Raw genomic sequence first — 16782 nt, 5'->3', positions numbered from 1 at the left:
AAAATTAAATATTACATAAATTTATTTATAATTTCAAAAATATTTAATTATATTATTAATAACAACATATAACTATAAATAATTAAAATATTAAAATAAAATTATAATATAAAAAAAAACATATATAGTTATATAAAATAAAAAATAATTATATTAATAAATATTATTTTCATAAATTTTAATATATTTAATAAATTTATTTCAATTTAACACAAAAATATTTTTTATTATATTTTTATTTAAAAAATATAAGTAATTATGGATATTATATATTAGAAAAATTTAATTAATTCAAACTTAAAAAAATCATAATTCATTATTCAAATATTTTTTAATAACAAGAATAAATTTGTAAACTTACAATAAACCATCCTGACAAATCTTCTCCCTTCCCTCCCATAAATCCTCTCCTCAATCCAAACATTATTTTGTTTCTAAAATTCTAGTCCTTAAAAATTATTATTATCAATTAATATCATTAATTTAAATTTGTTAGTAAAAAATTAATAAATGTAAAATATTAATATAAAATTTAATGTCATAAATTATTTTTACTGATGAAAAAAAACACTAAAATTATGGTCCTTAAAAATTATTATTATCAATTAATATCATTAATTTAAATTTGTGAGTAAAAAATTAATAAATGTAAAATATCAATTTAAAATATTAATATAAACTTTAATGCTATATTAACATCAATAAATCAATATAATAATTATTAAATTTAAAAATATTATTATTTTAAAATTTATTACTCAAAATTTTCTACATTAATTTGGAAGAATAAAATAGTATTGACCTAATAACTAATTCCAACCCACTATTTTTAAATTCCTTTTCAATTTTATCTTTGTTAAATTGATAGAACCAAAACCATTATCATTCACTGTTTCCTCCAACAACCTTTCCCTCATGGCTTGCTACAATGCCATTAAGTGAGTTTTAATGGCTTGGAGATTAAGGAAATGAAGAAGATGGAGAAGAAATAGTAAATATTATATGCTTCTCACTGTTATAGTAAGAAAAATCTCAAATTTATAATTGAGTTTCATTGATCCTAAAATGGTGTTGCAACCTAGGTCAGAAGGGGATAATATGTATAAACTATTACTAATTTAGTTTTAGAAATCGATTATGCGAAATAAATATATTAACAAAATTAATGCATGTTTGAAATATTTTTTAACCCGTTAAAAGAAATAAAATAAAATAATTTGTTAATTATTTATTTTAAAAAAGAAAATAGTTATAAAAATATTTATTTGAGTAAGATATTTGAAGATATTGCCTCATTTTAGAAAAAAAAATATTGAATAAAACTTAAGATTCTTTTGCGTATATATATAGATAGACCGTCTAGTAGTTCACTTCCAATGCAATAACGTATATTAGTAGTTCACTTTCAACACTTACTAGTTCACTCACAACTCTTTGATTAGATAGAAACTTACAAAAATATTTTACTAATCAAAAGTTTTAGAAATACGATTAGAGAAATAAGTTTTAATTATTTCTTCTCAATCTTTTTTTAAGAGTATAAACTTTCGTATTTCTTAAATTATCACTTTTGTCTATAAAGATATAAGATGAAATGTAATCAATAAAACTCTCAACGGAGGAATATAGCAAGAGTTCTACATGTGAGTAACTTTACAAAATAAAAAGATAAACATTTTACTTCACAAAAAGAAGAGTACCAAGATTTCACATTTCTCTCAAGAAAAAGTTCACACTTAAAGTTTGAAGAAAATAATTGTTGCAATGAAAATGAAAATTCAATGATGATTTTGTGTTGACCTAAGCTAATATTATCTTGAATTTTTGTCTAACATTTAAGAATGAAATATTGTGTTTTGTTTTGCATCACTACAAGAAAATGATTGAATGATAACTAGTTTAGAAAAAAAAATAGTTTTTATATTAACTAATTTAGATACTATTTTATAAACTATTTTTTTTTAATATTAAAATGGTATCTATTATTAATAAAAAATTAAAATATAATTAGATACTATATTTTTATAGCTAATAATAAAAAAAATAAAAATAAATTTAGAGACATATTTTAATCTTTTGTTAAGATGTAATTGGAAACATTTTTTAAGTCACTTTTAATCTCTTTTAAAAACTAATTTTTGGTCTATAAAAATAATAAAATTATAAACTAATTTTTTAAGTTTCTAAGTAGATACTTAAATTTTGAGTCCCTATTATTTAAATTTAGATACTAATTTTAGAGTAATTAAATTTTATAAAATTAATTATTAATTTTTAATTAATAAAATATTTTAAATTAATATGAATTAATTCACTAATTTATTAATTTTAGTATAATATTAAAATAATTAAATATCAATTTAAAAATTACATTTAAAATGGTATTTTAACCTTTTAATTTTATTTAAATATAAAATTAAATTAATAATAAATTCAAAATATTATTTAAATTAAAAAAAATTATGAATTAATTTAAATAGATATACATACTTTTTTAAGATTTTTTTCTTTTAAAATCTGAACAAATAGTGCCAGGCTTGAATTTCTAACTTTATCTTTCGCTTTAACCGTTTTATGATCCAAATAATGTAGCTGCACATGTTACATATGCTATCAATGCTTATTACTTTTTTACCATTTTGCTTATTGCTATTTTTTCAGCTTTTCCCTTTGTTGACCATAAGAAAAAACTTGGCATGCACAAATCACCCTTTTAAGTCGTTTCATTAACATTTTAACATAACTTATTTATTTTATTTTCGTTGTCACAGGTCATGGTTCCTGTATATTTCCTGAAAGGTATAATTTCAAACTCATGTAATGATGTAGATATCTATATACTTTATATAACTTTATTTGTTGATTATATGTACTAGTTGCCTACTCTTTTTCCTGACATATTAGTAGTCCTTTTTTTTCAGTTTTCAGTTCTCAGTTTAGAACATCTCAGTTTGCACCTCACCCTTTTGGCACCATGAGTTTTTAATTCAAATTCAAAACCAAATGTTGATCAATCATTCATAACACCTCAGTTTGTTTGCAGTTCAATCTTTGGCACTAGGAGTTTCTAATTCAAATTCAAACCAAATGTTGATCAATCATTCAAAACATCTCAGTTTGCAGCTAATTCAACACCTGTGATATATTATGTCAGCAATGGACATATGAAGAATTCCAAAAGAAAAGCACGATCGGGAAAGTATCTGGCTATGGAGGTTTTGGAAGGTCTCGTCACACATGTGGCTCTATTAGCACATCTCAACATGAATATAATATGGTAATTTCTTTTTCTAACTATTTTCTTTTTATAACATCTCAATATATATAATATAGAAAGTGTATGAAATTTTTATTTTTTTAGACAAAGATGAATGGAATTCCTCCCACTATATTAGAATTGTTTCGTCGCACGCACCAACGACGTAAGGACAACTCTTGGGTTTGTCCTTATCAATGTAATTTTACACTATTCTATATATATTTTTAAATTTCAATCTTACTAATAAGATGATTATTGTTATAGCTAGCATCAAAAGCTCACATGGTACACCACTGAGCATTGACTCTTCATGGAATAAAGATCACAAAAAAAAAGATAGATAAAGCTTTTTACTTAAAAAATAAGAAAGAAATGCACAACTTTTTTTAGAAATTGTTTGACCAATAATTGTTGTTTTCTTTTTCTTATTGTCTTTTCTAAAATTAAATAAAAGAAGAAAAATATAAAGTTTCTCTATTGCCCGTTTATTTCTTTTTTTCTCCACCTGATAGTAATTCGTGATATTCTTTTGTCCATGATATCTCGTGAGGCATCTAGGCTATTTTGATTCCATTTAAATAGTAATAGCCACTCTGGAAAGAATACATAAGTCAAGAACAAATATAGAGAAAATGACCCATTAATTGAAGAATATTAAATCCTTTTAGTAACTCACTTCTTATTTTTATATTTTTCCATTTTTAATAAACAAAAGTAGCATTTGGTGACACTAAGCATAAGGCTATAAATAAATATAAAATATGAAAGACTTGAGTTGACGAACTTTATAAATTTATTTTAAAATGAGTGAACTTAAATCTATAAATAAATATAAAATAATAAAGAGTAAGTAGGTAAATAAAATAATATTTTATAATAAATTATATTATTTAGAGACCAATATAGTGACCATTTTTTGGTATTTATATATTTGGTCACTAAATGAATTTCTATATATTTTGGTCACTAAATTGGTTTCAATGAAATTGGTTGTTAATTTGGTTTCTATATTATTGGTCACTAAATTAATTTATAATATTTGGTAACTAAATTGATTTCTAAATTAGAATATAAATTGATATCTAAAATTAACGACCATGATTTTAGCCACTTAAGACTATTAGATTCTAAATTAGTCTCTAATTAAATTAGTGACTAATTTTATCATTTTAGAAAACAAAAATTTAGTTTCTAAAAACAATTTTTCTTGTAATGGATGCTTTATATATAAATAAAAAAATAATACACAAATACATGAAAAATAATGTTAAATAAAAAATGGTTTCACACCCACTTATAGTTTCTTTTCAAATATGAATATTTTAAAACATTTTTAAAATAGTTAATTTTTTATATTATATTTTATTTATATGAATATAAAGTAATTTAGTATACAAATCTTCAAAATAAAAATTTTATTATTTAAAATAATATCAAATATAATCATACTTATACCTAATCAAATAATTAATACACTATAAGAAAAATAGAAATTAACGGTTAATTGTTGATAAAACACAAAATGCAAATAAAGTGGGGCATACCAACGTTAAAATAATACAAAATAAATAGTCTAAATCCGACACACTCTTAATAAATACTACTTCAAAACAATAAAATAATAAAAAACAAAAATACATTGCATCGACTTATCCTATGCAAACAAAATCAATTTTTAATAACACATTGCATACCACACACGAATAATATTATTTTTTATAGTTAGAAATATAAGTATGGGCTGAACCGAACGAATACTTGGATATTTGTTTATTAAATTTATTTGATATTGTGTTCGCTATGTCGATGTAAAAAATAATATTTTTTAATGTTTTAAAAAGTTAACTTGGATTCGACTGACACATAATTATGTTTTTTATTAAATTTGATTTAATGGATGCGTTGGTGGAAAAGGCATGAGTTTTATTTTTATTTTTGGGGATATTATTTAGTTATTTTATTTTATTTTTTGGGATATCATTTAGTTTCTTTTTTTATGATAAATAAATGTAATTCAAAAGAGTCAATTAGTAAACTGATAAAAGTTATTTGAAGGAGTATAATTATTTTTATTAATATTTAATATAAGTAAAGAAGAACTTCTAATATTAAAATATAAAAAAGAAATTTGAAAAAAAATTAAGAAAGAAATGTAAAAAAAGATAAAAATTAGAGTGTAAATAAAATAATAGGTAAAAGGAGTACTTAAAAATAAATAAAAATGAGTGAGAAAAAAAATTAAATAAACATGTTTTTGTTTTTATTAGCATAAAATTGAAATAAATAATTATGACTTTACTATATACGTTTTAGAGAGACTAATTTCATATTTACTGTTTTATGTGAATTAATAATTTTGGAAATTAAAAAATAAAGACGAAATTAAAGTTATTATATTTAAAAACAAATCTTATAAAGAAAAGAGTGAAAATATTTTTTAATATAAATATTCTACTTAAATTGAAATTGAAAGTGAAATTAAGGTGGGCAAAAAATTCAAATTCTCATATCTAATTCATAATTATCCAAATCCATATTACTTTTAATTCATTTAAATGGATTTATCTCAAATTTAAAACCATATTTTTGGATTAGATATATATTGTATATATTTTTAGATTATCCAAAATGGATTTTCGGTTGGATTTTAACTTGGCTCGGGCCTAGGTTGAGCCGAGTCAATTCGGCCCCATGTCGAGTTAAGTCGGCTTGGGCTAATGTCGAGCCGAGCCGGCTCAGGTCGATGTCGAGCCGAGTCGACCCGTGCCGATATCGAGTCGAGGTAGTCGGGGCTCATGTCGAGCTGAGTCGCCTCGAGCCAAGGTTGAGTCGGCACTAGGCCATGTAGAGCCAAGTCGACCCAGACCGAGGTCAAGCCGAGTCGATCTTGGCCCAGGTCGAGTCGGTTCGGGTCAATGTCAAGCTGAGTCGGCTAGTTTCCATTTCGAGCTGAGTGACCTGGAACCATGTCAAGTTAAGTCAGCCAGGACCCAGATCTAGATAGATTTAATCTAATTGATGAAATGAATTTAATCTAATTGACAAAGTGGATTTAATATAGATTTAATCTATTTAAATTTTAAATGGATTTAGAAAAATCCAAATAATTTTGATCTAGTTAAAATGAATACGAATTTTAAATCTTATTCATTTTATTGAATCTAGATTAATCCATTTTTCATAAATGGGATGGAGGTATGGGTTACACCCTACTAAACATGTTTTTTTTTTCTTAACAATTTGTCTACTTAAATGAATATATAAAAAATAAAAATATTTTTAATTATTTTTAATAATGATATAGTGAAGATAAAAATTTATTTTCCTAATATTTTTAATATATTCTAATTAAATTGAAAAATGAACTATAAATTCACATTTTAATTTTTCGTAAATGGGGTGCAAGTATGGGTACACAATGATATTTAAATGGTTTAATAGCTATTTTTTTACTGTTTACACTTAGCATAACCAAAAAGTAATAAATCATCAATCAAATTTAACTTGTTGATGAATTAACACATGACATAATATTTATCTCAGTTGTAAATTTAATGTTAAAAATTTATTTCAATAGCTTATCCTTGTATTTGTTTGTCTGTATTATGAATTTTGATGATTGTATTATGTACACAAACAATTTTTTTAACAGGTGTAAGAGCGATATCTAAAAAGAATAAAGATTTTTTTACCATCTTTTGTAAATATTTGTATTTATACTTATATAATGTGTATGTGTAAGTTTATATTTTGAATTAATATAAGTTTTATACAAATTTTTAAGGAAGAGTTTATAGGACAATATGAAGAATATTTTTGGGGTGTTACACCAACCATTAGATAGAGTAAGTTATAAAAAAAGGATTTTTTTAAAAAATCACATTTTTAATAGTATTGTATGTGTTTGTTTGTATTAGGAACTGTAATGATGGTATAATATACACAAGCAACTATTCCTATATGTGTATGAGGGGCATCTAAAAAGAATAAAGTTTTTATTTTTTATTTTTTTTACTCTTCTTTTGTAAATATTTGTATTTATAGTTATATAATGTGTATGTCACTAGTACAAAATAACTTATTGACGACAACAAATAATGACACTTAAAAGAAAACCGTTGAAAAAAATAATGCAGTGATATTTTTTTAAACTTTGAAATTTTTAATGATGGTTATTCAAAGAACCTTCATTAAAAGTGGACTTCCTCACAAACAACGACAGCTATCATGCGAATTGTTGTTAAAAGTCTAATTTATTTTTCGTAATTTCCCGTCCCTTGACATGTGACAAACTTTCCTCACACACAAAACATTTTTGTGCTCCTCGCTCCAGTCACGTCCACCAAATCACTCTTGCTCATTGGTTGCCCTAACCTCCCGCCTCCATCCTCTAAGTACCTTGCGCCCCAAACCATGACGCTCGTGCCTTGCTTCCTGCCGCTCCTCACCTTGCACACACGTCTTTCATTCTTTGCGTGATAGTCCTTCATCAGGGTTATCTGACCCCTCCTCTGTCCGGTATGACTTCAAATTTAAGGTTAGTTTTCTTAGTTACTAATTATTATTTTGTTATATTTAAATAGTTTGAGATTGAATAGTAAAATTTTAAGATTTTGTGAAATTGGAATTTATGTTATATCACACTCAATCTTTATTTATATAAAATGTTATTTTGTACCATCAATGACTTCTCCGCATATGGAAACTTGTTAGGTTATAATGTGAAGGGTCATAGAGCATGTCCAGTTTGTTAAGAGAACACATCATATGAGTAGTTGAAATATGCAAGGAAGACAATGTATCCTTGACATCGTAGATTTATAAGGAAATATCACTTGTATTGTAGATTGAAAAGATATTTCAATAGACACCAGGAACATGACATTTTTCGAATTCCATAAACTAACATTCAAATTTATAAGGTAAAAAATGTCAATGTGGTTTTTGGTAAACTGAAGAAGAAACAAAATGTGACTGATATATGGAAGAATAGGTCAATTTTTTTTTATCTTTCGTGTTAGTGTAAATTAGATGTAAAACACATTGTCCACTGTTGATCTTGTGGCATCACTGGTGAAAGTAGCTATGACCATAAGTATAAATCCCATGGAAGTGCCATGGGATGGCAATGCTTTACATGTCTGATTTGTTGGAGATTGCATCAAAAAATCAACAACAGAACACTTTATTTATTATTTATATGTTGTCAATAATTTATTAAAGTTTTGGTACATTTATGGATTATGTTTGGATGAGGGGAAACAAGATATGCTTGGGTTTTTGGTGTTAGAATGTATGGCATAAACAAGAAAGGGAGGGGGGTTAAATTGTTTTCACAAGATTTTCGTAAAGTTTGGAAGTAGAGTGAAAAGTTCTAAAAAATCAACCAATTGATTTTCTGTTCAACTCGATAAAAGTTCAGTTTTAATGTTCTTTACAGAAATTCAACCAGTTGTTTTCTCGAAACAATAGGTTGTTTATACAACAAAGAAAGAACAATGATTAAAACATTGTAAAATAGAAGGGATAGAGAGAATCACACAAAGAGGTTTATACTGGTTCACTCTTAACCAAGAGCTACATCCAGTCCTCAGCTAATCATTGAGAATTCACTATGTAATCAAACCTAGATTACAAAACACACACCAAGAGTGATGATCATGAACCCCTCAAGAATACACACTAGTCCTTGGCAACACCACAATTTTCATAAACCCTTTTCTGAAGTTGCCTTACATCAAATACAAAAAATTACAAAGTTCAAAAGAAAGGAAATAGAACACACCTAGGCTTTACAAAGTAGAAGAACAGAAGTATACAAAGACCCAATCCTATTCAACACATAAGTGATGATCCAAAGCTCTTGATCTCTTGAAAAATGTTTTTAATAATATCTCTTTCTTAAGTTCTTGAAAAGATCATAAGACAATCTTCATATAGACTAAAGGAAGTGTTTTAAATTGTTAGATCATAAATCAAAAGTAGTTGGAATCATTTAAAGATAGTTTTAAACACTTAACAAAATTTTGTTATAAAAACAACTAATTGCTTTCCAAAACAATAGATGAAATAATTTCTTTGTTAAGGATTTCATAAAAACAACCAGTTATTTTATCGAAATAATCGGTTGTTTCAGTTTGACAGCAAAGACAAAACAAAGCAAAGCTTTTCCAAATCATTTTGAAAACCACTAAGTGTCAAACAACTAGTATTTTGAAAATTCAACACGTTGAAAAACTTGCCTTAGCCTCAATACCTTTGAATAACAACTTTCTCAGCTTTTAAGAAAACATTTATTTCTAAAGAGATGAAGAGTTAAGTGAGCTTGAATCAATACAAGGTGTGAATTAACAAATCAAAAACTACTAGACAAGACACACACATAGAAACAGGGTCTTTAAGCATCTTGTTCAACAATCTCCCCCTATTTGATGAACGCAAATCCCTGGTTTGTTTGTGTTGTAGTTTTTGAACTTGAGAGGTTCTGAAAAATAGAATTGTATACCATACAAAGAAAGTATAGTAGTAGGATAAAATAGTTTCATCATGCATACTCAAAATTAGTTTCTGCATAATCAATAAGCAGAAAAACCAGTGTGACAAAAAAAAAAAAATCAAAGTACGGGCAACAGAATCAGATTGTGGCAGTGACCAAAATTAAAAAACACCACAGTGTAACAAAATTACAACTGTACTGGGATGACCGACCGGTCTTCTGACCCGGTCAACCCATGTGTCAAGACCATACTTTAAGGTACGAGGTCGACCATGTGTCACACGTGGCCGACCGACACAAAGTGCTCAAGTCAAAGGTTGACCCAATTAACGAAGGTTAACCTATGGTTAGGAAACGACCTAATCCAACCCTAATCGCTAAGTAACCCCCTAATCCGGCCCAACAGCGAGGACCCATCAAGATAATATAAATATCACGCATTCCAAGGAACAAGGTACGTCATTATCTACAGTATTCCAGCCAGCCGAATACGATACCCCACTGACTTGAGCGTTGGAGTGCCATCTGCAGGTACCCCACCCGCCTGAGGAGTCATCCTACGAGAAGAACCGAAGGAGGAAGTGAAGTACGACCGACCGAGTGACATCCGAAGACAATAGTTCTCCCAGTCCGCAACCTAGTTCGAGAACAATTGGCGCCCACCGTGGGGTCGAGGAGAGCCAGCAACAACCACAGCAGTAGATGGTATCAACCCGCAGCATGGCAAGCATGACCGAAGCAGACCAAACAGCAATGATGATGGCCCTTCAGAAGGAGCTAGCAGAGATGAAGAAGGCGCACGAGGAAACTGCTAAGAAGAATGAGGAGGAGATCAAAAACCTCCAGGAAGAGAACAAGCGGATGAAGAGACTGGTCGAGGGGGTGCCGTCCCTCGCCATGACTAATCAGGCCGGCAGGTCTCACGCCACCGGGGCCGGCATCCAGGCCGAGAAAGACACCAAGAATGACTTCACACTGGAAATGGATGGGGAGTCCCATCCCAGCAAGACAATCAACACCACCGTTCCAGCGGGTCCGGACCGACGCCATCCCTTCACCAACCGTGTCATGGAAACCCCCTTGCCAGACAAGTGGAAAGGCTTTAACATGGATCGTTACGATGGGACGACCGACCCAGATGAACATGTGGACGCGTACACGACCCATATGAGCCTGTACACCACGGACGACGCAGTATTCTGCCGAGTCTTTCCAACCTCACTGAAGGGCAGCGCTCTGAGCTGGTTCACCAAGCTCCCAGCACACTCTATAGACTGCTTCGAAACCCTGGTAGCCAAGTTCGACGTCCAGTTCGCAACAAGCCGCCCCCACCATCTGACGTCCATAGCCTTGGTCGGCATTCGTCAAGAGAAGGGAGAGTCCCTCCGAACGTTCATTGACCGGTTCAGCAAGACCGCTATGAGCATTCGCAACCTCAGTCCTGAGGTGGCGATGCATCACATGCTGACCGCCCTCAGACCCGGCCCATTCACCGACAGCCTGTGCATGCAGCCTGCTACCAACCTGGATGACCTTAGACGCCGAGCGGCCAAATTCATGCAGCTGGAGGAGCTTCGCGAATTCAGAAACAACGCCCGAGCCGAGGCAAGCGGGGAAAAGAAAGAAGAAAGAGAACGGATAGGAAGGTCCCGAACCGGTCGGGACCAGAAAAGGGACAATCGTGGACCCCGCTTCTCCCGCTACACACCTTTGAACGCGGAGAGGAGCAAAATTTTGCAAGAGGCCCTGAGCGCCGAGCTAATACCACCGCCCCGAAGGGCCTTGAGCCCAGAAAATGCCGACCGCAACAAAAGATGCCGGTACCATAAGAACACCGGCCACTCTACCGAGGAGTGCCAAGCCCTGAAGGACAAAATTGAAGAACTTATGCAAGCCGGGCACCTCAGGCGCTTCGTGCGTGGAACCCGAGAAACGCGCCGCTCCCCATGCAAGGAGCAAACGGTTAGGAGAAGAGACCGAACGCCCCCAGGCCCACGAGAGGGCGACAGGCGGGGAGACCGACGGGGACGAAGAGACGACCCCCCACAAACCGACACTCGCAGAGGCCGAGAAGTGATTAACACCATAGCCGGAGGGTTCGGTGGCGGAGGCAGTACCAACAGCGCACGCAAGAAGCACCTCCGCGCCGTCCACCAAGTAAACCTCGTCTCCGCCCGACCAAGGATGCCACCAATCACGTTCACAGACGAAGATTTCAAGGGGATAGACCCAACCCAGGACGACCCCATGGTGATATCGGTCGACATCGATAACTTCACGATCAAAAAGACCCTCGTGGACCAAGGGAGCTCGGTCGACATACTGTACTGGAAGACCTTCAAAGCCATGAGAATACCGGAGGAGGAAATGATGCCCTACAACGACCACGTGGTCGGCTTCTCAGGGGAGCGCGTAGGGACGAGGGGTTACATAGAGCTGTACACAACGTTCGGCCTGGAAGGGGCCAGCAAAACCCTCAAGATCAGATACCTGGTCATAAACGCCAACACGTCCTACAACATCCTCCTCGGCAGGTCGTCCCTCAACAAACTTGGAGCGATCGTCTCCACACCCCATCTAGCAATGAAGTTCCCTTCCCTTGCGGGCGACATCCTGACCATACATGTAGATCAAAAGGTCGCCCGAGAATGTTACGCCGAAAGGCTGCGGGTCGAGCCCACACAACAGGGGCCCAGCGGCAGCCGCTCGCCCAGACGAAAGATCGCCGGCCGTGGAAGAAGCCCTCGCCGACACTCACCCCAACCAAAGAAGGGCATCATCATGGCAGACCTGGATCCCAGGGAAGTTGAGCCAAGACTTGAAGCCAAGGACGAGCTGCGACAAGCCGAACTCGACGGGGAGGATCGGTATACAAGCATAGGCACGACAATGGCCGCGGCCGATGCGGACTTCGTTCACCAAACCCTCAAAAGAAACATAGACCTCTTTGCCTGGACGACGGCCGATGTGCCAGGAGTCCATCCGGACATCATCACCCATCGCCTCTCGGTATATAAAGAAGCCCGCCCGGTCGCGCAAAAGAAGAGGAACCATGGTGAGGACAAGCGGCTGGCCGCCAGAAGTGAGGCCGAGAAGCTCTTGAAAGCCGGCTTCATAGCCGAGGCACGATACTCCACTTGGCTGGCCAACGTCGTGATGGTTAAAAAGTCAAGCGGCAAATGGCGGATGTGCGTAGACTACAAAGACCTCAACAAGGCGTGCCCCAAGGACTCATATCCCCTTCCTAACATCGACCGGCTCGTAGACGGAGTGGCCGACCACAAGATATTGAGTTTCTTAGACGCCTACTCCGGCTACAACCAGATCAGCATGCACCATAGCGATAGAGGTAAAACGGCCTTCACGACGGACGGTGCAAACTACTTCTACAAGGTAATGCCGTTCGGCCTAAAGAACGCCAGGGCTACCTACCAGAGGCTCATGGACAAGATTTTCAAAGGGATGATTGGCCGAAGCATAGAGGTGTACGTGGACGACATCGTGGTGAAGTCCGACTCGTGCGGCCAACACAATAAAGACCTACAAGAAGTCTTCGACGCCTTAAGAAGGGTCAACATGCGCCTTAACCCCGAGAAGTGCGCGTTCGGCGTTGAAGGCGGCAAGTTCCTCGGCTTTATGCTGACCCACAGAGGAATCGAAGCGAACCCCGACAAGTGCAAGGCCATAACGGAGATGAGAAGCCCGAAAAACTTGAAAGAAATTCAACAACTGCTTGGCCGGCTGACAGCACTTTCCAGATTCGTACCCCGCCTCGCCGAACGGATCAGGCCGATAGCCGCAATGCTCCGCAAAACTTCGAAATTTAGCTGGAACGAGGAGTGCGAGCAAATCTTCGGCCAGCTCAAAGAATTCATGTCCTCGCCGGCCGTCATCCAAAAGCCCCGCCTAGTAGTCTACCTAGCGGTATCAGAGGAGGCGGTCAGTGCCGCCCTCGTCCAAGAAGTGGACCGCGAAGAACACCCGGTATACTTTGTCAGCCGGACGCTCCATGCAGCCGAGACCAGGTACCAAATGATAGAGAAGGTGGCACTGGCCCTGGTGCTGACAGCAAGGAGAATGCGCCCATACTTCCAGAACCACGAAATCAGGGTAAAGACCAACTATCCCATATATAAAATTTTGTCTAAACCCGATCTTGCAGGACGAATGATAGGGTGGTCGGTCGAGCTTTCAGAGTTCGACATCAAGTACGAACCGAGGGGTGCCATCAAATCCCAATGCCTAGCGGATTTCGCAGCCGAGCTCCCCAAGAACACATAAACCTCAACCAAATGGGTCCTCTACGTGGACGGCTCTTCCAATAAAACGGCCTGCGGAGCCGGGGTCGTCCTCGAAGGGCCTGGGGACTTGCTGATTGAGCAAGCCCTCCAGTTCTCCTTCAAAGCAACGAACAACCAGGCGGAATACGAGGCCATACTGGCCGGCCTCAACTTAGCGAACGACCTAGGCGCGCGAGAGGTCGCATGCAAGAGCGACTCCCAGTTGGTCGTCGGCCAAATCAAAGGAGAGTTCGAAGTCAAAGAACCCCTCCTCCAACGATACTACCACACCGTCCGTAACGTCATGACCAAATTCGACGCGGTGGCGGTCCAACACATACCGCGGGAGGAAAATGAACGTGCCGATGCACTCTCTCGCCTGGCATCTACGAAAAAACAAAGCCACCACCGATCGGTCTTCCAGGTGCGACTAGCACAGCCGAGTGTAGGTGACGCCGAGTGCATGACAATCACCGAGACCCACACATGGATGACCCCAATCACTCAGTATTTGGAACACGGGACATGCCAACCGGGGGAAGAGAAGAACATCAGACGGCAGTGCGCCCGGTACACTATGATCGGTCAGGACCTATACCGAAGGGGGTACTCAACGCCACTCCTAAAGTGCCTCACCAAGGAACAATCCCAATACGTGCTGCAAGAAATCCACGAAGGGGCGTGCGGGAGCCACTCCGGAGCCCAAACGATGGCAGCCAAAATAATCCGCGCAGGGTATTATTGGCCGACCGTCCACGGAGACAGCGCCGACTACGTCAAGAAATGCCAAAAATGCCAAGAGTTTGGCCCCCTTCACCACCGAAAACCAGAAGAACTGCACAGCATGACATCACCCTGGCCGTTCGCCATGTGGGGAATGGACATCATCGGCCCATTCTCACCAGGCAAAGGCCAGACAAAGCATCTGCTGGTCGCGGTAGATTACTTCACCAAGTGGATCGAGGCCGAACCACTAGCCACAATCACCGCCCGAAACGTCCAAAAATTCGTGTGGAAAAACATAGTATGCCGGTTCGGCATACCACACTCGATAGTCTCCGATAACGGCCGGCAGTTCATCGATCAAGGCCTCATGACTTTCTACGACGACCTCGGCATCAAATCCCTCACAAGCTCCGTTGAGCACCCACAGACGAACGGACAAGCTGAAGCGGCCAACAAGGTTCTGTTGAACGAGCTAAGGAAGAGACTCGGCACTGCCAAGGGAAGATGGACGGAGGAACTGCCCGAGGTCTTATGGGCATACTGCTGCACCCCACAATCCACCACAGAAGAAACCCCTTACAGCCTCACGTACGGCACCGAGGCCATGATACCAGTAGAAGTCGGGGAGCCATCCATCCGACGCCAACTCTTCGACTTATCCCTCAACAAGGAAAGTCTGGCGGTCGGCCTCGACCTCCTGAACGAGCTTCGAGATAAGAGCAAGATACGAGAAGCGGCATGCAAGCTCCGAGCGGCAAGGAGATACAACTCAAAGGTCCAACCAAGAAGCTTTCAACAAGGTGACCTCGTCTGGAGAATGCGCAGCAACGCTAGGAAGTCGGACGGCAAGTTCTCATCAAATTGGGAGTGACCATTCCGAATCCGAGAAGTGGGAGAAGGGGGAGCTTATCACTTAGAGCGCCTATCGGGAAAAATTGTACCTAGGACGTGGAATGCCACGCACCTAAAGTTTTATTTCAGCTAAAAACATGAATAAAATATACGCACTCTTTCCTCGCCCGGCCGGTCCATCGGTCGGAGAGGTTTTAACGAGGCGTTTCATACATAAGTGTATGCAATGAACGACAAAAATGGTTCGCCCAGGACGTAGCCTTAACCGGCATACCCTCCCGAACCCACTCGGTCAGGATGTAGCCTTAATCGGCATACCCTCCCGTCACCACTCGGCCAGGATGTAGCCTTAATCGGCATACCCCCTGAGACATACACAACGATCGGCACAAGTTCGCCTAAAATAAACGCCTAAATCGAATTCGCTAAAAGGACGGCCGACTTACCGAACTCCGTTACAATCACTTGGTTGATTTTAGTTATCACAAGTTACTCAATTGATTACAGCTACCGACCGGTTGCTCCGTTCTTTTTACTTTGTTAATTTTACGATTTAAGTCTAACCATTCCAGCCCATTCGGCTCATAAAGGCTCGATCGTCCAGAAAATGCAGAAACAATTAAAGAAGAAAACTTATATTAAATTGAAGATAGGTGGGGGCCACACCCCGGCCCCAAGGGTCCAAAATTAAAGCTGACCGCCTAATCTACGATATTCAACACCTCATTAGAGGGATCAGCTTCAACTTCTTCAACAGGAGGAGGACCGGCCGCTGCAGGGACCAAACGACCATCCACAACTTCCATGTCTTGGTCAAATTGACCAGAAGGAGGTGGACCGCCATACAGCACCTCGGCCTGTCGGACGGCAAGATCAAAGCTCTGGCCGATGAGCACCATGGTGTCCTCCATGGTCTTCAGAACTTCAGCCTCCGCCGCCATCTTGGCCTCACGCTCGGCCGCAGCTTCCTCCTCCCTTAGGGTGGCCCGAAGGTCGGCCGCCTCCAACGCCTTGCGAAGGAGAATAACCTCCGCAGCTTTGTTGGCGTCGGCCTTCTCCAGCTCGACCAACCTATTCTGGCGCAGCTCCAGCTCGGCCGCTTGCGCACACAACTTCTTCTCGTAAGTTGTGTTGGCCTCCACGGCCTGTTTCAGGTTGTGCCCGGCCTC

General features: G+C 37.3%; 1 pseudogene; it reads left to right on the top strand.

The window, feature by feature from the left end:
* Positions 1-10475: 10475 nt before the first annotated feature.
* On the top strand, positions 10476-15632 carry LOC150027254 (uncharacterized; annotated as a pseudogene).
* The last annotated feature ends 1150 nt before the right edge of the window (positions 15633-16782 follow it).

This window comes from Phaseolus vulgaris, chromosome 6 (assembly GCF_051622355.1).
Source record: "Phaseolus vulgaris cultivar YP4 chromosome 6, ASM5162235v1, whole genome shotgun sequence".
NCBI classification, from domain to species: domain Eukaryota; kingdom Viridiplantae; phylum Streptophyta; class Magnoliopsida; order Fabales; family Fabaceae; genus Phaseolus; species Phaseolus vulgaris.
The sequence above is the reverse complement of the archived record's forward strand: the minus strand, read 5'-3'. Positions and strand labels throughout refer to the sequence as shown.